Source organism: Sciurus vulgaris (genome assembly GCF_902686455.1).
Source record: "Sciurus vulgaris genome assembly, chromosome: 3".
Classification (NCBI taxonomy): domain Eukaryota; kingdom Metazoa; phylum Chordata; class Mammalia; order Rodentia; family Sciuridae; genus Sciurus; species Sciurus vulgaris.
In genome coordinates, this window is record NC_136463.1 from 131,853,649 (window position 1) to 131,877,062 (window position 23,414).

The following is a 23,414-nucleotide window of genomic DNA, read 5'->3' on the forward strand; positions in this document are numbered from 1 at the left end:
AACACCAAAAGTAGTAGAAGACAGGAAATAGTTAAACTCAGCGCTGAAATCAATGAAATTGAAACAAAAGAAACAATACAAAAAATTGACAAAATAAATAGTTGGTTCTTTGAAAAAATGAGCGAAATTGATAAACCTTTAGCCACTCTAACAAAGAGAAGACGAGAGAAAACCCAAATCACTAAGGTTCGGAATGAACAAGGAAGTATCACAACAGACACGATTGAAGTGCAAAACATAATTAGAAGCTATTTTGAAAATCTATATTCCAACAAAATAGAAAATTTCGAAGACATCAGCAGATTTCTAGAGACATATGAATTGCCTAGATTGAACGAGGAGGACACACACAATTTAAATAGAACAATTTCAAGTAATGAAGTAGAAGAGGTCATCAAAAGCCTACCAACAAAGAAGAGTCCGGGACCAGATGGGTTCTCGGCTGAGTTCTACAGGATCTTTGGAGAAGAGCTCATTCCAATACTTCTCAAAGTATTCCATGAAATAGAAGAGGAGGGTACCCTCCCAAACTCATTCTATGAAACCAATATTACTCTGATACCCAAGCCAGACAGAGACAAATCGAGGAAAGAAAATTTCAGACCGATATCATTAATGAACATTGACGCAAAAATTCTCAATAAAATTTTAGCAAATCGCATACAAAAATATATTAAAAAGATAGTGCACCATGATCAAGTGGGTTTTATCCCAGGGATGCAAGGTTGGTTCAACATCCGGAAATCAATAAATGTAATTCACCATATCAATAGACTTAAAGTCAAGAATCACATGATTATTTCAATAGATGCAGAAAAAGCATTTGATAAAATACAACACCCCTTCATGCTCAAAACACTAGAAAAAATAGGGATAGTGGGAACATTCCTTAACATTGTAAAGGCCATCTATGCTAAGCCCATGGCTAATATCATTCTAAACGGTGAAAAACTGAAAGCATTCCCCCTAAAAAACTGGAACAAGACAGGGATGCCCTCTTTCACCACTCCTATTCAATATCGTTCTTGAGACTCTAGCCAGAGCAATTAGACAGACCAAGGAAATTAAAGGAATACGAATAGGAAAAGAAGAACTCAAACTATCCCTATTTGCGGATATGATTATATACTTAGAGGAACCAGGAAATTCCACCAGAAAACTGTTAGAACTCATAAGTGAATTCAGTAAAGTGGCAGGTTACAAGATCAATGCTCATAAATCCAATGCATTTTTATACATAAGTGATGAATCCTCAGAAAGAGAAATTATGGAAACTGCCCCATTCACGATAGCATCGAAAAAAATAAAATACTTGGGAATCAATCTCACAAAAGAGGTGAAAGACCTCTACAATGAGAACTACAGAACACTAAAGAAAGATATTAAAGAAAACCTTAGAAGATGGAAAGATCTCCCATGTTCTTGGATAGGCCGAATTAATATTGTCAAAATGGCCATACTACCAAAAGTGCTATACAGATTCAATGCAATCCCAATTAAAATCCCAATGACGTACCTTACAGAAATAGAGCAAGCAATCATGAAATTCATCTGGAAGAATAAGAAACCCAGAATAGCTAAAGCAATCCTTCACAGGAAAAATGAAGCAGGGGGTATCGCAATACCCGAACTTCAACTTTATTACAAAGCAATAGTAACAAAGACGGCATGGTACTGGTACCAAAATAGACAGGTAGATCAATGGTACAGAATAGAGGACACGGACACAAACCCAAATAAATACAACTTTCTAATACTAGACAAAGGTGCCAAAAATATGCAATGGAGAAAAGATAGCCTCTTCAACAAATGGTGCTGGGAGAATTGGAAATCCATATGCAACAGAATGAAACTAAACCCATCTCTCTCACCCTGCACAAAACTCAACTCAAAATGGATTAAGGACCTTGGAATCAGACCAGAGACTCTGCAGATTATAGAAGAAAAAGTAGGTCCCGATCTTCAACATGTCGGCCTAGGACCAGACTACCTCAACAGGACTCCCATAGCACAAGAAATAAAAGCAAGAATCAATAACTGGGATAGATTCAAACTAAAAAGCTTTCTCTCAGCAAAGGAAACTATCAGTAATGTGAAGAAAGAGCCTACAGAGTGGGAGAATATCTTTGCCAATCATACTTCAGATAGAGCACTAATCTCCAGAATCTATAAAGAACTCAAAAAACTCTACACCAACAATACAAATAATCCAATCGACAAATGGGCTAAGGAAATGAACAGACACTTCACAGAAGAAGATCTACAAGCAATCAACAAACATATGAAAAAATGTTCAACATCTCTAGTAATAAGAGAAATGCAAATCAAAACCACCCTAAGATTCCATCTCACCCCAATTAGAATGGCGATTATCAAAAATACAAGCAACAGGTGTTGGCGAGGATGTTTGGAGAAAGGTACACTCATACATTGCTGGTGGGGCTGCAAATTAGTGCAGCCACTCTGGAAAGCAGTGTGAAGATTCCTTAGAAAACTTGGAATGGAACCACCATTTGACCCAGCTATCCCACTCCTTGGTCTATACCCAAAGGACCTAAAATCAGCATACTACAGAGATACAGCCACATCAATGTTCATAGCTGCTGAATTCACAATAGCCAGATTGTGGAACCAACCTAGATGTCCTTCAATTGATGAGTGGATAAAGAAACTGTGGTATATATATACAATGGAATATTACTCTGCCATAAAGAATGATAAAATTATGGCAGTTACAGGCAAATGGATGAAATTGGAGACCATCATGCTAAGTGAGATAAGCCAATCTCAAAAAATTAAAGGACGAATGATCTCGCTGATAAGTGGATGATGACACATAAGGGGGAGGGTGGGGGGAGTTAGTGTTAGTGTTAGGGTTAGGGTTAGAGTTAGGGAGGGGGACAAGAATGGAGGAAGAAAGGACTGTTTAGAGGGAAAAGAAGGGTGGGAGGGGGGGAAGGGAAAAAATAATAGAATGAATCAAACAACATTATCATATGTAAATTTATGATTATACAAATGGTATGCCTTTAACCCACGTACAAACAGACAAACAACATGTATCCCATTTGTTTACAATAAATAAAAAAATAAAAAAAAATCTCATGAATACAAAAATTCTTAATGTGGAGGAAAAAAAATCCTTGCAATTTTTAGCACCATTATATTCTTTTTATTCCTTGTCATTGATTAAATTTAAAAATGTTCAAGCTTTGAAGTATCACTTTGTAAGTCATCCTAAGTATCTGACAATGGTATTGAACTTTTTTCGCAATCAGTGCTCTAAATTTTGGCTTCGCTTTGCTCAAAATCAGTTGGAAATTGTTACTCTAAATAGAGTAACAAAAAGAGTGCCCAAAATGACACTTAAAAATTTTAGTGACTTGAATTAGTGAAAACAAACTTCCAAACAGTAGGACACTGAATTTTATCCCTTCAAGCAAAAGAAAGGAACTGAATGAATCTCATGATGAGGGACCAAACAATATAGATGCAATCTTGAATTTTTCTGAGTTTTGGAACATCTATATTTAATGGAACTCCTGTTTGCAATTGGGTAAATTTATATTATTTATAATTTCAAATGGAATTAATCACTAATGCCCAGTGGTTTTGAAACATCCACATTGGCGAAACATTCAAAAGAATCATGGAGACAATTTATTTGACATGTTTTGTCTGATTAAAACTATTTATTGGGGCTGGGGTTGTGGGTCAGTCTTAGAGCACTTGCCTAGCATCCATGAGGCACTGGGTTTGATTCTCAGCACCGCATATAAATAAATAAAGAAAATAAAGATACATCAACAATTAAAAAGTATATTTAAAAAAAAAGCCATTTGTTGCTTAAGGCATTCTGACTGATGGCAAAGGGACAGAACCTAGGAAAATATTGCAGCTGAAATTTTACATATTTCACAACAAAAAATGATTAGGTTTTAGAACACCCTCCGTTAGCAAATTTTGCTCTCAATTTACCAAGAATCTTAGAACTTGAAGAGAGAGTAACATTTCAGTTAAAAATACGATAGTCTACTGAAAAGAAGGAATTGAAGGTGTCAAAATCACAAAAGTATTAACCATAAAATGCAACTTCAAGGAATATTGCAGGCAATTTTTAGAAAAAGTAAAAAATAATAAAATCATACTAGTAAATATACATTTCAGAAATATCAGTGACGGTATTAGAGAGAGATACATCTAAGAAACTGATTAATGTACACAAATGTGCAGCGAAAATAATCATTCTGCTAGTTTTTAAAAAATATTCATATAATAGGAAGAAGCTTAAATTTTTTTATCTCACAGTAATTAGATACATATACTTTTTAGAAAAAAAGCTTCTAAAATTTCTACACTTTTACTTATTTTTAAATTTTTTGGTGATGGGGATGGAACCCAGCCTCACACATGCTAGTCAAGGGCTTTACCACTGATCTACATGCCACCCGCCCCCATCCCTAGATTTTTATTTTTTACGATTTTGTCTTTGAAAATTGAATAGAACTTCTCATAGGTATATCAATACAATCAAGTGACTTTGTTGGTCAATAAAGAAATATTTCAAGGATTGACTGACTTCATTGCTTTGGGCCTGAGGTGAGGCAGAATTTCCTGGCCGAAGTGCATGGCAGAGGAAGGCAGCTCAGGACAAGAAAGCCAGGATGTAGAGAGAGCTCTGTTCACCAGGGACCAATATAAATTCCAAAGGCACACCCCAATGTCCTATCCCCTCCATCCACGCCTGTATTAGGGTTCTCTAGTGGAACAGAATCAACAGGAAATATGATCAAAAAAGAGGATTTATTAGATTGGCTTACATGACCAGAAGCTGAATAGTCTGGCTGTCTGCAGCTAAAGAAATGGAAGAACCAGCAGCTGTGCAGTCCAAGAGGCAGAAGCCCCAGAATAAGAAGGATCAACAGTGCTACCCTAGTCTAAGACCAAGGCTTCTGGAAACCACCTGAAGAATCACTGGCAGAGTTTCCTTAGGAAGAATGAAGAAGCGAGGGTACAATATCCTCAGCCAATGGAAGCAGCTGTCAAGAACCTGTTCTAGAAGAGTGGAGCTTGCATCTGCATCTGCTTCTTGTTCTTCCAGCTTTTATTCCATCCTATTGGGCATTCTGCCCACACTTAGGGAGGAGCTCCACTTCAGTTCACTTCCCACATTCCAATCATTCCTAGACACGCCCTCATGGACACACCCAGAGGCCTCTTAATCATCAGCATCTCTAAGTCCAATCAGATTGACAATTCAAATTAATCATTACAACACCCTACTTGTCTATAGTTACCACCCAGTTAATCCCTATCAGGGGATTAGTCCACTGATTATGTTGCACCTCTTGTAATCAATCATGTCACCTCTGAACATTCTTTTTTTAAAAAAAAAAATTGTAGATAGACATACCTTTATTTTATTTATTCATTTTTATGTGGTGCTGAGACTCAAACCCAGTGCCTCACACATGCTAGGCAAGCACTCTACCACTTAGCCCCAATTCCAGCCCCTGAACATTCTTGTATTGTCCTATACTAAACTTTTGGGGGACAATTCATATTTGAACCATTATAGTGGTAGAGTGCTTGCCTAGCATGTGCAAGACCCTGTATTCAATCCCTGGCACTGAAAAAAATGAGTTATTACAGAATTTAAGAAATGTTTAAAAATATATATAAAATTGTAATGATTTTTAGCACCTCCTTTCCCAAAATATCCTGATTTGGTTCTCTACATATCTCCCTCTCTCTCTGAAATTAATTTCTTTGAAACTTCTCTTTATGGTCATCAATTCCTCCAGGGTCTATGCTTAGTCTGACAAAAAAAAAAAAAAAAAAAAAAAAAAAAAGGTCCAAGGACTTTTAAAAAGACATTTCTCCAAAGAAGATGTACAAAAGATCAGCAAGCACATGAAAAGATGTTCAACATTGCTAAGCATTGTGGAACTGCAAATCAAAGCCACAAGGAGACACCACCTGGAACCAGGAGGATGGCTATTTAAAAAAAAAAAAAAAAAATAGAAATTAAGTGCTGATGAAAATCTATAGAAATTGGAATCCTTGTGTACTGTTGTTGGAAATGTAACTTTCTGTAGCTGCTATGGAAGAATACAATAGTTTCTCAAAATTAAAATAGAATTACAGTATGATTCAGTAATCTCACTTATAGGTACATACCTATATGTTTACTAGGACTGCCATAATAAAATAACACATTAAGTTTATTCTCTCACAGCTTTCATATCTAGGGCCGGGGATATAGCTTGGGACAGAGCTTTTATCTACTAAGATCAAAGTGTCTTCAGGTTTGGTTTCTACTGAGGAATCTCCCCTTGGCCTTCAGCTGGCCAGTCTCCTGCTGCTTCTTCATATGGTCATCCCTTTGGGCTTTATGTCTTTCAACATGTCCAAATTTCTACCTCTTACAAGGACACCAATCAGATTGGATTAAAACCTGCCCACACCCTCAGTTTAGCTTCATTACCTTTTTTTTTTTTTTTTTTTTTTTTTTCAGTGCTGGGGATTGAACCCAGGGCTTTGTGCTTGCGAGGCGAGCACTCTACCAACTGAGCTATCTCCCCAGCCCACCCTTTATTACCTCTTTAAAGACCTTACTCCAAATATAGTCACATTTTCTAAGATACCAGAGGCTAGGGCTTAACTTCTGAAGTTTGTGGGGACACAAATCAGCTCACAACAATATCCAAAAGAATTGAAATGAAGATCTTGCTGGGCACAGTGGCATATGCCTATAATCCCAGTGGCTTGGGAGGCTGACACAGGAGGATTGTGCGTTCAAAGGCAGCTTCAGCAAAAGTGAGGTGCTAAGCAACTCAGTGAGATCCTGTCTCTAAATAAAATACAAAATATGACTGGGGATGTGACTCAGTGGTTGAGTGCCCCTGAGTTCAATCCCCAGTACCAAAACAAAAAATAAATAAAATTTTTAAAAAGAAATGAAGGTTTTAAAGAGATAATTATATAACCATATTTGCAGCAGCTAGACAGCAGAAAATAACACAAGTGTCACTGATGGATGGATGAATAAATAAAATATAGTGTATGCATGAAATTGAATATTAGTCAGTCTTTAAAAGTAAATAAAATCTGACATGTTACAACATGGGTAAAACTGGAAGACATTATGCTAAGCAAAATAAGTCAGTCACAGGAAGATAAAAACATGGTTTCACTTATATAAAGGTATCTACAGTAGTTAAATCGATAGCAGAAAGCACAGAGTGATTTCCAGAGGGGAGGAAAGAATGGGGAGAGAAAGTATTTAATGGGGACCAAATTGTAGTTTTGCCAGAGGAAAAGAATTCTGGAGATTGGTTGCACAACAGCAAGAACGTGCCTAATAATACTGAACTATACATTAAAAAATGATTAAGATGGTAAATTTTATGTTATGAGTATTTTACCACAATTAAAATTTTTAATTTAAAAATGAAATATTTACAGTGATGAATCAACTGAAAGAGAAATTAGGAAAACTATCCCATTCACAATAGCCTCAAAAAAATTGGGAATCGATTTAACAAAAGAGGTGAAAACCTCTACAATCAAAACTATAGAACAGTAAAGAAAGAAATTAAAGAACTTAGAAGATGGAAAGATCTCCCATGTTCCTGGATAGGCAGAATTAATATTGCCAAAATGGTCATACTACCAAAAGTACTATACAAATTTAATGCAATTTCTATTAAAATTCCAAGGATGTTCTTCATAGAAATGAGAAAAGCAGTCATGGAATTCATTTGTAAAGCTAAGAGGCCCAGAATAGACAAAGCAATCCTTGGCAAGAAAAGTGAAGCAGAAGGCCTCACAATACCAGGACCTTAAATTATACTACAGAGCTATAGTAACAAAAACAGCAAGGTTTTTTTTTTTTTTTTTATTTTATTGTAAACAAATGGGATACATGTTGCCTCTCTCTTTGTACATGGCGCAAAGGCATACCATTTGTGTAATCATAAATCCACATACAATAATGTTGTTTGATTCATTCTGTTATTTTTTCCCCTTCCCCCCACCCCTCCCATCCCTCTTTACCCTCTATACAGTACTTTCTTCCTCCATACTTGCCCCCCTCCCTAACCCTAACTCTAACCCTAACACTAACCCTTCCCTCCCCCCCATTATGTGTCATCCTCCACTTATTAGCGATATCATTTGTCCCTTGTCTTTTTGAGATTGGCTTATCTCACTTAGCATGATATTCTCCAATTTCATTCATTTGCCTGCAAATGCCATAATTTTGTCATTCTTTATGGCTGAGTAATATTCCATTGTGTATATATACCACAGTTTCTTTATCCACTCGTCAATTGAAGGGCATCTAGGTTGGTTCCATAGTCTGGCTATTGTGAATTGAGCAGCTATGAACATTGATGTGGCTGTATCTCTGTAGTATGCTGATTTTAGATCCTTTGGGTATAGACCAAGGAGTGGGATAGCTGGGTCAAATGGAGGGTCCATTCCAAGTTTTCTAAGGAATCTCCACACTAACAGCAAGGTTTTGACATCAAAACAGACATGAAGACCAAAGGTAGAGAATAGAAAACAAAGAGACAAACCCACATAAAAACAGTTATCTGATACTAGAAAAAGGGACCATAAATTTACATTGGAGAAAAGATAGCCTCTTCAACAAATGGTGCTGAGAAATCTGGAAATCCATATGTAGCAAAATGAAATTAAACTCCTATCTCTCATCCTGCACAAAACTCAACTCTAAGTGGATCAAGGACCAGAGACCCTGCATCTACTGAAAGAAAAAGTAGGCCCGAATCTCCATCATGTTAGCTAGGAGCCAAATTCCTCAACAAGGTTCCTAAAGAGCAAGAATTAAAATCAAGAATCAATAAATGGGATGCTATCAAACTAAAAAACTTGTTCACGGCAAAGGAAACAATCAAGAACATAAACAAAGAGCTTACAGACTGGGAGAAAATCTTTGGCACCTGTACTTCAGATAGAGCATGAATCTCCAGGATATATAAAATGCTCAAAAAACTTAACACCAAAAAACAAATAACCCAAACAATAAATGGACAAAGGAACAGACACTTCACAGAAGAAGAAATATGATTGGTCAACAAATATCTGAAAAAAGTTCAACATCTCTAGCAATTAGAGAAATGCACTCACTCCAGTCAGAATACCAGTTATCAAGAATGCAAGTAACAATAGGTGTTGGCGAGGATGTGGGGAAAAAGGTGCACTCATACAGTTCTGGTGGACTGCAACTTGTGCAGCCACTCTGGAAAGCAGTATGGAGATTCCTCAGAAAGCTTGGAATGGAACCACCATTTGAGCCAGTTATCCCACTCCTTGTAATATGCCCAAAGGACTTTAAATCAGCATTCTACAGTGGTTCAGCCACATCAATGTTTGCAGCAGCTCCATTCACAATGCTAAACTATGGAACCAACCTAGGTGCCCTTCAACAACTGAATGGATAAAGAAAATGTGATATATATATACACACACACACTAGAATATTACTCAGTCATAAAGAAGAATGAAATTTTGGCATTTGCTAGTAAATGGATGAAACCAGAGACTCATGATAAGTGAAATAAGCCAATCTCCAAAAAAACAAAGACTGAGTGTTGTCACTGATAACATGAACTGATGCTAACACATAATGGGGTGTGAGCATAGAAGTTCATTGGATTAGACAAAGGGGACTAAAGGGAAGAGGGTTGGGAATAGGAAAGATGGTAGAATGCATTGGACATAACTTTCCTATATTCATATATAAACACAAAACCAGTGTAACTCCACATCATGTACAACCTCAAGAATGGGAAGTTATTCTCCAAGTACATATTAAATGTCAAAAATCATTCTGCTGAAAAAAAAAAATCATTCTGCTGTCATCTATAACTAAAAAGAACAAATTAAAAATTAAGAAAAATGGAAGATCTATATACACATTGTTTCCATGTATTATGATGGTTAATTTCCTGGTTTTGATATTGTACTGTATTCACGTGCAATGAAACTATTATTGGACACTGGATGAATGGTGCAGGGGACCTTTCCATCCTACCATGCAACTCCCTGTGAATATGTAATTACTTAAAAAGTTTTTTTAATGTTATGCTTATGTGAAATAAGAATAAGGAAGTTACAGACTGGTGATTCAACCTCTTGGACCAGGATAACAGAACTTTAAGAACATAGAGATTAAAGCCTTTTAACCACAGCCTGCCCGAGAGGGTAACTTTGATCAGAAAGAATCCCACAAGCTGGGACCCAGCAGGACCAAGTAATCCATGTAGTGATCATTACAAGTTATGAGCCTTCAAGGGACGCTGAATTAACAAGCTTTCTGTTTGACCTGGGGCCTTCTCGATGGTTTCCTATTGAGTACAGACCCCAGTACTAATTCCCCTTTATGTCAAATGCTTCATTTTGCCAAAAACAGTAGACCATAAAACATGGCTGGATTTCTCTCCATGTACAAGGCTCAATATCACACTATGAAGGCATAACGGATAGTATTGCCTCTGGCCAATGCCAACTGCAGTGGCATGTTTTTCCTCCAAATTCAAAGGCATAAGCTCTACCCCTTTCTTTAGAATAACTAGGGTCTGAATATTAGGGATTCCAGTCTGTCTCAACTACCAACTCTCTCAATTTGGGTAGCTCCAAATTTTTAAGTGAAAGGTTTGCTGGTGATGTTGAAATTTTATCTAATTCTATAATCTATGATTCAAATCCCCAGTTCCCCACTACAATGATTGCTTCTGGAAGAAATATTCTTTTTTGCCCGTCCCTGGAAAGAGTTTAACAGTTATTAGTCTATTCAGATTTCTGGAGCTTGGGGGGTTTTATATGTTTTGAATATTTGTCAATGTCATGTAGTGCTGAATGATGGTTCATAACACTGGTTTTTTATTTCTTAAAATCAGCTGTATCTGTTATTATTTTCCTCTTTTTATGTAGCTCTTGAGACTTATCTAATACACATTAGACTCCTATTACATAAATGGAATGTTCTTTTGTTTTTTTTTTTTTTTATGGAACAAGTTTCTAATCTCTGGATTGTTCTCCCTAATTATTAAGACCAATTCTTTCCCACCATCAATTTCTAAACCTTCATGGTTACTTCCCTAACCCCCTCTTCCCTAATTCCCCACCCTATCCAAATTAAGTATTTTAGTTCCCTGCAGCTCAGGGTTCCCAGCTCCTGCACTTAACCAAGCTTCCCTCCCAAAGCCGGAGCCGAGCCTTTGATCAGGGTTCAGACTTCCCTTCCACGCCCACTGACCCACCTTCCTGTCCAACGCCCTGGCTCCTCAAGGCACTTCGTGTACTCTGGAACTGCCTCCAGACGCTGGAGTGGACGAGGAGGACTCGAGCCCTGTCAGCCCCTTGCGCCTCTTCTTCAGGACTGAGGCCCCAGCGCCTGCTCCCACTGGCAAGTCTGGCTGGCTGGGCATCCACTGTCCAGCGGGCTCCTGCCCCTGCTTGCCTCAGACAACCCCTCTCTTCCTGAAGGAGCTCTTTGGGGTCCCCACGCTCCTCTCCAAGGGAACCTCAGTACACTAGGTGGCGCACCATGCAGGCCCGAGGGGAGACTTGACCAGCGCCTTTGTCACTGTGAGCTTTGACTCCTTAGAGTCAACGCTGTCGTGGTTCGCGGTTCATTTTTCCACTGTTAGCTGAGTCAGTGACGGCTTAAGCCTGAGCAGGAGATTGACTTGAAGTTTGTTTGTTTTTTTCAATGAGCAATTATCCAGGAAAGGTATCTAAGTAGAGTAAGTATTGATACTGTCCTATAACAACTGATATGAAGTAACAATAGGACTTTTCTTTCAGATTTTACAATACTATACAGAAGGGCCAATACCAATCATTTAATGAGGAAGATTCTTTGTACATAAAGATACTAATTGCCACAAATTGGACTAATTGTCAAACTAATGAATATGAGTGTAAGAGACAGTTTATTTCTCACTTGTATGAAAAGGAAATTTCCCTTCTGCCTCATGTTCCCTTCAAGAGAAAAGTCAAGATTATTTAACTTGCAAAATAAACACTTCACCTCACTTTATTTCAAATTAAATAAAATTGAGTCCTTGATCAGAAACCTCTTGGAGCAGTGTATATTAACCTAATTATCTTTTGTTACCTCAGTAACTTGATTTAGAATGATATGATGTAAAAAGCAGTTATGTTTAAAGGTCCTAAAATTAAATGATGATAAGGGTAGAACATAACTTCTTCAAGCCCAGGTCTCATGGATAAGCCTAAGGGAGATTTACTCCTATCAAATTTTACTCTTAAGTTCAACGATGGCTCATCAGCTACATTCCAACTTGGTCAGTCTTGAATGAGCTGCTCTGCTAAAGATTCAACTCTGAACTCCTGGTCACACTGGCATGAAATGGATGGTCAGAGTCTCTACCTAAGACTGGCTGTGGTTTGGGTAGGCAGGGTTTGTAGTAGCTATTGGTGGGGGGATTCCAGCAGCTGGGATTAGACAAGTTGCTCTTGTGTGTCTCTCCCTAGTGATCAACTGGCTGAGGCTTCTATGGTTAAAGCAACTGCTAGTTGTTATTAGTTCTAAGGTAAAGCTCAATGAAAAACGTGTACCTCCTGAGTGCATGGCACCAATGGAGAAGTTTGATATGTAGAAAGATATGATACAATATATATTCAGAAGGATTTAGATCAATACACTAGGGAAAAAATGAAAATATAAGGGTGCACATATTGAGTGTCAAATCCTTATAGGGTTAGCTCAGCAGAACCCTTTGGAAAATACTGCTTTAACTGCCTTATTCTCTGAATCCCCTTACAGTCATGCATTGCTTAATAATGGAGACAGGTTCTGAGAAAAGTGTCCATGTGTACTTACACAAACCTGGGTAGAACAGGTCAGTCCCTCCGTATGGCCTCTATGGTCATGGTGAACGCAAGATGTATGCAACTGCTGCTTCCAAAACACTGCACACTGTTTTATAGTAAACTTTTTTTTAACAAGTAGGAGTATAATTATAGAAAGTATGGTATAATAAATATGTGAGCCTGTACCAACATTGTTTATCACACATTATGGACTGCATACTTATATGTGCTGCAAACACTTTTATAATTGTCAGCATAGTAGGTTTATATACACCAGTGTCACCCCAAACACGTAAGTAATGTGCAGTTATGATGCCACTAGGTGACAGGAATTTTTAAGTTCCATTATAATCTTATGGGACCACCACTGTTGACCAAAATGTTTCAGCACATGACTAATCCTTAATATTATGTAGCACAGATTTGCCACCTATGTATCCTACAGTTGAACTATTTCCTATCGTGACATTTTGTGATGCACAGAGTTAGTCAAGGGTCTTTCAACTGTGCATAGTGGTACACACCTGTAATCCCAACAACTTCTCAAGCTGAGGCAGGAGGATCTCAAATTTGAGGCCAACCTTGGCAATTCTGTCTCAAAATTAAAAAAATAAATCTAACAGAGAAGACTTTCAGAGGAACAATGACCTAACCCTGAGATTTTGGGGGGAGCCATGATGTAACTGAGGAACTCCTAGTGGGGTGATGACCTGACTGTGAGACTTTTGCAGGAGTAATGACCCAACTGAACAGTCTTTTGAAGAAACAATGAACTGACCCCGAGGAGACTTCTAGAAGAGTGATGACCTAACTGAGAAGACTTAGAAAGGAACATGACCTGACTGATGAGACTTCCGGAGGAGAGGTGACCTAACAGAGGAAACGTCTGCAGGTGCCATGGCTGAAACTTGAGGGACTTCAGGAGGAGCTATGATCTAACAGTGAGTAAATTTCTGGAGGAGTGATGACCTAAATGACAAAAATTTTGGAGGTATGGTCATTTCCTTGAGGAAACTTCCAGATGAGCAGTGACCTAAGGGAGGAGCCTGCTGGAAGAGCACAGAAAACCTACTGAGGGAAGTCACACAGACACCTTTCAGCATTTACCCAAATAGGTATTTTTATCTGTTTACCGAAGGTTCATTTACACAGCTGTAAAATGGGAGTAATAAGAGTACCAGAGGATTGAGGTGAGTATTATTTGAGGTAATCCACGTAAAACACTGACACAATAACTAAAATCCTGGGAAACACCAATGGCTGTTATTAGTGGTACATAATTTTATTTTAGGACTGGGGCTGTAGCTCGACTGTAGAGGACTTTTTTGCCCAGCTTCACAAGGCCCTCCGTTCAATTCCCAAAACTGCAATCAATCAATCAATCAATTTTGAAAAAAGTGTGGCATTTTACTTTAGCATCATTCAAGTGAAGGTAAACAGGTCGGTATAGCGAGGTTTAAGTACTCTTCTTTGGTAATCCAGCTGGGGAGTTAATCCTTCTAAATGCTTCCTAAGACACCATTGCATAAATCCCTTTAATAGACAGTAGAGGTTTCTTTTAGAATTACTTTGCAAGCATGATGACAGGATTCAGAGAATTATAAATAAATATGCATTATTTTCTAAGTAAGGAAATGGAAGTCATTAGGATAAATTACAGAATACATGGAACTAACACAAAAAGGTGGTGGCTTGTCCTTATAATAATATATTAAGGTAAAGTCTCCCTCAAGATTATCTAGCATTCAGGGTAATATATATCAATTTGCTGCTTATTCTTTTTTTTTTCCCCCCTGCAGTGCTGTGGATCAAACCCAGGGCCTCGGACATGTTAGACAAGTGTTCTACCATTGAGTAACGCCCCCAGTCCTAGCTGTTCATTCATGGTTAAATGTTCAATTCTCATGGTTATGCATATTAACCTGAAGACATTTTGTTTTGTTTTCTGATATAAGTGCAAACAATTTTTATCTAGTGGAACAGGGAACCCTAAACATAGTTTAGTTCTGTACCTCACCTAGCAATCTTATTATCTTATAAATAAATGCCCTACTTTCACAAATGCTCTTTGAACTTAGCATGGCATGGCATCTTACTGGTTATTAATTAATTTATTATTTAATAAACAGAACAAAATCTTTGACACATGTGCATTTTATGTTTGCCTGAATTAAGACTTTACCTTTCGCACATTATTCTTTAACAGACCACGGAAAGGTAAAGTGGCTCTGCTGATCAGGGAGGATGGTGAAAAGAAAATGGACTTTGAGTTAGCTCAGGCTTTGAGCTCAGGTGTTCAGGTACTTGGAGGCTTAATTCTAGATAAATCACTTAACTTCTTTAAATTTCATATTTCTCATTCATAAAAGAGAAATAATATTACCTACTTGCAGACACCCTATAAAAACTAAACACATCCAGTACATGGTTCTTAGTGTTTGATTCTCGCTCATGTCCTGCATGGGTGAGGAAATGGGGACCTGTAGGAGGGATGGGCTGGCTGTGAAATAAAAGCCATGAAATGTATACACTAGAAAATGAGACAAAAAGGCAAGAATATTTTTAAAGCCAGGGCGTGACTGGTTGAGCAGTTCAGAAGGGTCCGGCTCTAACAAAGAAACGAGGGCTTGCTTTATTTATAGTAATGCAGATCAAAGGGGATCAGAAGGTATACGGTTTCAGTGTGGGAGGAGTCTTGTTTCAGTGCTTCTGTCTTGGTGTGGCAGGGGTCTTGGAGTAAGCAGGTTATTTAGCCTTCGGTTCTTGGTGGGTTACTCCAATCCTGGGCTGTGCTAGAACTTGAACTGTGAGCTAGAACAGGGCGCCAGCTTGAGATAGGCATTCTTACACTAGGGGGTTTTTGCCTGGGAGTTTCCATAACAGGGCTTCCCTGTCTAATGACTCCAACATTGTTTATTTCACATGGCACATAGATGGCTTCCCCTATTCAATAAATAGAATCATTATTGTAATTATTGTCCTCCTCCTCATCATTATTACTATCAATAATTATTAATGGCAGAGACCTAGGTATCAGGTTTCTTGACTCCCAAACCAGTATTCTTTCTAGATTCCCAAGGAATACCTCAGTGGTTCTCAGTTTTTACAGTAATATTGTAGAAGAGACAAGTTTTGCTTTCACACAAATAACATTATATAACTATAGATTTCTAATAAGTGTCTCCACTTATAAGAATAAGGTCATACAATGATTACAGAGTTTTAAAAATCTCATGATTTAATAAGTAACTACTGTTCCTGTCCACAAGATGGGGTGTTAGTCAACCATTAGTTCAGTATAGAGTGTGGTTATATCTTATACAAATCAGTATTATATATATATTTTAAATAGTAGAATGTAACTGATATGCAGTACTTGAAATAATACAGAAGATAAGAAAAGTTAAAAGTTCACGTCAAGAATTCCATAATTGTGGGGCTGGGGGTAGGGTTCAGTGGTAGAGGTGAGGCAGTGGGTTCAATTCTCAGCACCATATAAAAATAAATAAAAAATAAAATATAGATATTATAGCCATGTATAACTAAAAACATTTTTTTAAAGAATTCCATAATTGCAATGCAGGCAGGCTTAATGAATTGCAAACCTGGCAGCACCTCTTGGCTGGTGGAAATAACCACCACCTTTTATCAGTCTTTGGGAATACCTCTGTTGCATAAAATGCAGCTTTCTTTTCAGAGAATCACTCTAATCTCAGCCTTGTATCTCACTTACAGTTATAAATTCACTCCTTGGCCTACATGACCAAAAACATGGTTTCTCTATTTTGCCCATTCAGAAGGAAGTTTCAGTGAGCTTCAGGGTTTCTCAATATATGGAGCTCTAGCAGGGTGTTCAAGCTTTTGTAAAATGTGCAAAATAAGAATTAGTGAAGAGGAGCCGGGTGTGGTGGTACACACCTGAAATCCCAACAGCTCAGGAGTCTGAGGCAGGAAGATTGCAAGTTTTAAGACCAGCTTCAGCAACTTAGCAAGGCCCTAAGCAACTTAGTGAGAGCCTGTCTCAAAGTGAAAAATAAAAGGGCTGGGGATGTTGTTCAGTGGTAAAGCATTACTGGATTTACCAGTTTTCTCAGAACCAAAAACCAAAACCAAAGCAAAACAAAACAAAAATCACAAAAACCCAAAACAAAATCAGAATTAGTAAGGAGTCTATCTCCAGATCAAAAACCTGTAACTTTTGAGATGATCTCAAAGACTTTACCGGGCAGGTGTCATGGGGGAGAGCAAACTCATGCAGGCCAATGCACTTCAGTCCCCAGGGGAGTTGCAGTCAATGTCTCAGGCCCCCTGGCCTGCCATGCTTACAAACATCTGCTTTCCTAGCCCAGATCTCTCCCTTTGGAGGTTTTTAATGCAGAAACTTTGTCTTTAAAATTTACCTTTCTTAATTAGAAATATAAGACAAAATGAATAAAATAATCTAAGCAATGATAATGAATGCTATCCATTTCTGAATTTCAAATCAATAAATACTGTGCAGTTACACACCCACCTGGCCATAGAGGAGACTGCACTAGAATTAAGGCACAGGCTCATACAGGAATGCAAATATTTATAATAGAGTAAATATTTGTTACTTACTGTAATATAGATAGATAGATAGATAGATAGATAGATTTCTTTCTTTATTTTTCTATATTTTACAGACCGCATTCTGATTCATTGTACACAATGAATCATTTCTGAGGTTGTACACAATGTAGATTCATACCATTCATGTAATCATACATGTACATAGGGTAATGATGTCTATCTCATTCCACCATTTTTCATACCCCCCCCATTTCCCTCTACATAATCTAAAGTTCCTCCATTCTTCTCTCACCACCCACCCCCACACCACCATTATATATCCTCATCCACTTATCAGGGAAAACATTTGGCTTTTGCTATATATAATTCTTAATCTGTCACCTAAGTGAGACTTAATTGCTCACTTTATTTTTAAAAAGCTAAACTGGAGACATATTTAAGTCATAGGTTATTCCTAGTTTGAGCCCAAATACTTCAAAAGTGTTTGACTCTTTTTTTGCACAGATATTTGCCAACCCTTTCCAAACCTGTTATATCCACTAGTACAAAATGCTACAGACATGTGGCCACTGACCACACAACTCAGATAAGCACAGAAAGAAAAACCAGCTTCTCCAGGTCTTCTCTATTACATTCTGCTCCTGCCCCAACTGGAACAGCAACTGAAAAACATATTCCATTTTTTTTTTCATTTTGCCCTCTCTAATATTCAGATTGATGGAATAGCTGTAAGATCTTCATTACACTTTTTTTTAATTTTAATTTTTTTGCCATACTAGGGCTTGAACCCAGTGCCTCACAAATACCAAGCAAGTGCTCTACTACTGACCTACATCATCAGTCCTTTATTTTATTTTGAGATAGGATCTTGTTAAGTTGCTGAGGCTGACTGTCAACTTGTCATCTTCCTACCTCAGCCTCCTGAGGAGCTAGAATTACAGGCATGAGCCACCACACATGGCTTAGATGGCCCTTTTGATTAGTCTTACCCTGAAGAATTATGAAGGGAAATGAAGCAATCAGAAAGTGTTAAATTAAATACAAATAATGCAATACTTGGCTTATTGTTATTGTCTATGAAGCCCAACATCCTATTTTTGATATTAGCCAATTTGTAGCAAAAAGCTATTTACAATCTGCTATCTATAAATCTGAATATGTTGTCGAGCTATTAAATCTTCAACATTAATCACATCCTCAATGATTCCCACAAATTTACAATTTTTTAAATACAGTTTTATTTTAATACATCAAAAAATTTTTTTCAGTCCATTAAGAGCTGCTGCTTAGTTCTAACACTCTGGGACTTTCATGTTTGGAGTCCATACTTTTTTAGAATTCATATTATAATGTGCACGCTTTTATCGTTTTTAAACTACTTTTTTTTTTTGTGGTACTGGGGATCAAACTCAGGGACTTGGGCTTGTGAGGCAACCACTCTACCAGCTGAGCTATCTCCCCAGCCCCTAAACTACTTCTTTAGACCTTGAGATACAGTGTTATTCTGGATTCATCACTACTTAGACTGGATTTTGTGCTTAAATAATTGCTATTGCATTTGCTACATATTGTTTGAATAATGTCATGAGGAATCTTTTAAAGTGCAAATATACACATGCAAATATACAAAAGCTGCACATACACTACCTACAGAGATCTACAAAAGAAAAACTGGTTACAAACTCATAACTTATCCTAGCTCTAGAAATTTTAACAAAGGGCAAAGGATATATGATCTAAAAAGAAACTAGTTTATCTCAGAGTTGTCATTTTATATGATTTGTAAATTGTGTGTTTATGATTTTTCTATTGTCTTTTTTCACTAAATTATAATTACATCTCAAATTGGGGTCTCAGGGAATAGATTCTGAGAAGGAGAGAGTGGGCAGCATATTTATTAGAGAATGTTGTGGACATCACCATTTGTGGAAAGAATGGGAAGAAATAAGAGATTTGGTAGAGTCAACAAAATTCTCAGCTGACCCCAAGGACAACTCTGAGGCTGATTGGTCCTTCTGAATTGTCTTAAATTGGAGCTCAGGGTCAGGACTTTGACACACAGGGATTGCATGTAAGCTTTCCAAGGAAGGGAGTATGGCCTTGGATATGGATTCAGACTGGTGAATTAAATGGATATATGACATGAACCATCACCCCAATTAAATGGCATTTATTTCTGCCATTTCCTAGAATGTGATGTTATTTTTTATTTACTATCCTGATATAGGGAGTCAGTTTTCTGAAGTTTCTACTTGGCCTTAATCTCTATAATATTTCTTACTACACAGGCCAAGGAACCAATGTGAGAATTGTGCCATTAACCAAGAATTTTTATTGCAATTAAATACTTAGGGACCGGGTGGGTCTGTGAATATATTGTGAGGTGTTCTTGGGCCCAGAGCCTCAATCTAATTTAGTCTGATTTGTCAATTCAGACATCAAAATATTGAGTATTTCCTTTTCACTAATCTATGGTTACCTGAGTAGTGGCTATAAGTCCCTCTGGAGGATAGGTGAAATCATTATTGTGCACATTTGTGGTATTATGGGGTCTTTCTGTCTACAGGCCTGGATTCTCCTTTAGTTAATGGATCTGAGTCCAACAACTGGCTTAGGTTTGGAAATTGGGCAAGAGAAAATATTCGTGGGGAGGTAACTGTTCTTGGCCTCCTGTCCTCCATCTTGATTGACTTTTAATTGTACAGTTTGATTAGTACTCTTGCTAACTGACCATCTACTTTAAATGTTCTATTGACTATCTCCATATCTTTACAGCAGGCATGTTGGACTTACCAATTAATATAGTTGTATTTGCCTGGCTTTTGACAATTCTCAATGTCAAGATCCTCTGTTGCTTTGGGGTATCCTGATGACCATTGATACCAGTGAGCCCAGGTCTATCATGGCATCTCCTACCTTCATTTCTGACCTACAAGGAGAAGTGTTGCTGAACTTCTCTGCTTGTTGCTTTGGCAAATGGAGCATCTTCTGAGCCCTCGTATAGAATGCAGCCATTTGGTGGGTCTTCCAGTCTTACCTAGTATATTTAGCCTAGCATGATCACATCCACCATGTTATACTAGAATTTCTCTCGCTTTGGATGGACTGGTTTTGTTTGTTTGTTTGTTTATTTTTCATGTTTCTAGGAGCCATCCTAACTGCATATTTGGATCTCTACCCCAGTCTGGGAATACAAATGCTCCCTATTCAACTTGATGTTTAGATTTTTAAACTGACCCCTTCTCCCCACTGTGAAGCCCTGTCAACGTTTAGACCCTGCATATTCTCCCAGTCCCCACTGGTATGTGTCAGCTAGGTCTGCAGCTCTTTGGGGGGTATTACTCTCCCTGCCTTATCAAATCTGTATGTCTCTGATTAGGTTGTGACTTAACCCCTTTTGTCGGCTTGGTTTCTAAGAGAGGAGGTGGTGGTAGATCCTGAGGACTGCCTGTGTTGTCTTGAGGGAGATATCTCTTCACTGTCTTTAAGCAAAGCAGCAGGCACACTAGCTCTCCTTAGAGAAGCGGGGGCACTTCTGTAGCCTCACAAACTTCAGGAAACCTGAGGATTCAAGATTTTCAGATTCATCAACCAAATGGTCCCTCTTGTGTCACAGTTCCATTTTTCCCAACCAGGGCCCACACCTTACCATAGCAGACCTGCTGAAGTTGAGTTTTTAACTTCTTTGTACTTCTACTAGTCTCATGATTCAGTACTGGGTCTGGTCCCAGCCTTTTTTCTCCACTGGCTTCAAGAGCTGATTCTTATTATGTGCTACCATAGAGCCTTTCACACTTAGCCTCTCCCTGCCAATTAATCACTTTTGCTCACCTTTTTCCAAGGTTTCAGTTGAGCTCAGCCAAGTCCATCGGTGCCACTGTCATTAGCTCTACTTTCTCTCTGTATTTCTCAACCACCTGACACTTTTTGCCAACCAGTGCTTCCCTTCTGCTGGCGTGCCATCCCAGTTCACTACTGGTGAAAGTTTTAACTGCACTGACGTATGATGCTAGGGGTTATGTGTTCTACCTACCACCAGGGGGGTCTCATCCTATAATCAGAAGGCAGAACCAGGTGTAAAATTACAAGGAAGAATTTTTTTTTGGATTGGAAGATTAGTTTTACTTTAAATTTTTCTTTTGTTCTTTTTAGATATACATGACAGTAGAGTGTATTTTGACATATACATACATGGAGTAAAACTTATTCTAATTGGGATATCATTCTTGTGGTGGTGCATTCATATGTGAACACAGGAAAGTTATGTCTGATTATTCTACCATCTTCCCTAATCCCATGCTCCCTCCCTTCCTTTCATTCCCCTTTGTCTAATCCAATGAACTTCTATTCTTCCCTCCCCCATCTCTTATTGTGTATTAGTATTCACATATCAGAAAGGACATTTGGCCTTTGGTTTTGGGGGGACTGGCTTACTTCACTTAGCAAGATAGTCTCCATACTGCTTTCTAGAGTGGTTGCAACAATTTGCAGTCCCACCATCAATGTATAAGTGTACCTTTTCCCCCACATCCTTGCCAATATTTATTGTTGCTTGTATTCTTGATAATTCTATTCTGACTAGAGATGGAATCTCAGCATGGTTTTAATTGGCATTTCTCTAATTGCTAGAGATGTTGAACATTTTTTTCGTTTATTTGTTGACTGATGGTATTTCTTTTTCTGTGAAGTCCCTGTTCAGTTCCTTTGCCCATTTATTGACCATGTCATTTGTTTTTTGGGTTTTTTGTTTTGTTTTGGGGGGGGTATTAAGTTTTTTCAGTTCTTTGTTTATCCTGGAGGTATAATGCTCTGAGGTGCAGGTGGCAAAGATTTCCTCCCATTCTGTAGGCTCTCTCTTCATGTCCTTGATAGTTTCCTTTGCTGTGAAGAAGCTTTTTAGTTTGATAGCATACCACTTGTTGATTCTTGATCTTACTTCCTGTGCTTTAGGTGTCTTGTTGAGGAAGTCAGTTTCTAGGCCAACATGATGGAGAGTTGGGTCTACATTTTCTTCTACTAGATGCAGGGTCTCTAGTCTAATGCCTAAGTCCTTGATCTACTGAGTTGAGTTTTGTGTAGGGTGAATGATAGCGGTTAAATTTCATTCTACTACATGTGGATTTCCCATTTTCCTAGCATCATTTGCTGAAGAGACTATCTCTTCTCCAATGTATGTTTTTGGCACCTTTGTCTAGTATGAGATAACCATATTTATGTGGGTTTGTCTGTGTCTTCTATTCTGTACCATTGGTCTTCATGTCTGTTCTGATGCCAATATTGTGCTGTTTTTGTTACTATAGCTCTGTAGTATAATTTAAGGCCTCTTGCTTCACTTAAGAATCTGCTTTCTTACAGAACTTATGGTCTCAGGTTTTGCTGCCTGTAAAATCAACTTTGAGATGGATATTAGTGGACAGATTAGTGATTGCAGGGAAAGGAAGCTCCTGAGTGGAGGAAGAACACAGGCTCTGATGCAATCTCAAAGGCAGCCTCAGATGACATTACTGGAAACTCTGAAACCAGGATGGACTTTTGGATTGTCCAAATATGGGGCCATGGGAGTAGTCTTCAAAGGCAGGCTGCCCCAGAAATAAGGGTGACCTCATGAGGTGGCTCTCACCAGTCAAGGCAATTATAAAGAGATTTGGCAATTGAGGTCTGCAGCCAGCAGCACTCTGACAAGCAAGGGAACTAAATTCTCTAGCATGGGAGAATTTGAGTGGCATATCACAGCACTCCCTGTGAGCAGGGGAGTAGTTCTTCATTAATGCAAGGTGGGTAAATACTGTATCTCTAAAAACTGTTATAGTGGCAGGCACATTGGTGCTCAATAATTAATATTAGTATTATCAACATAATGGGTTATAGCTGTTTTCACATTATAAGTCACTGATTTATCACTGACTGGAGGCCTATCATGTATGAACTAATGCTATAAGGATGATGGTAGCAGAGCTGCCTGCTCGGCCTATTCAGGAAACTCCTTTAAG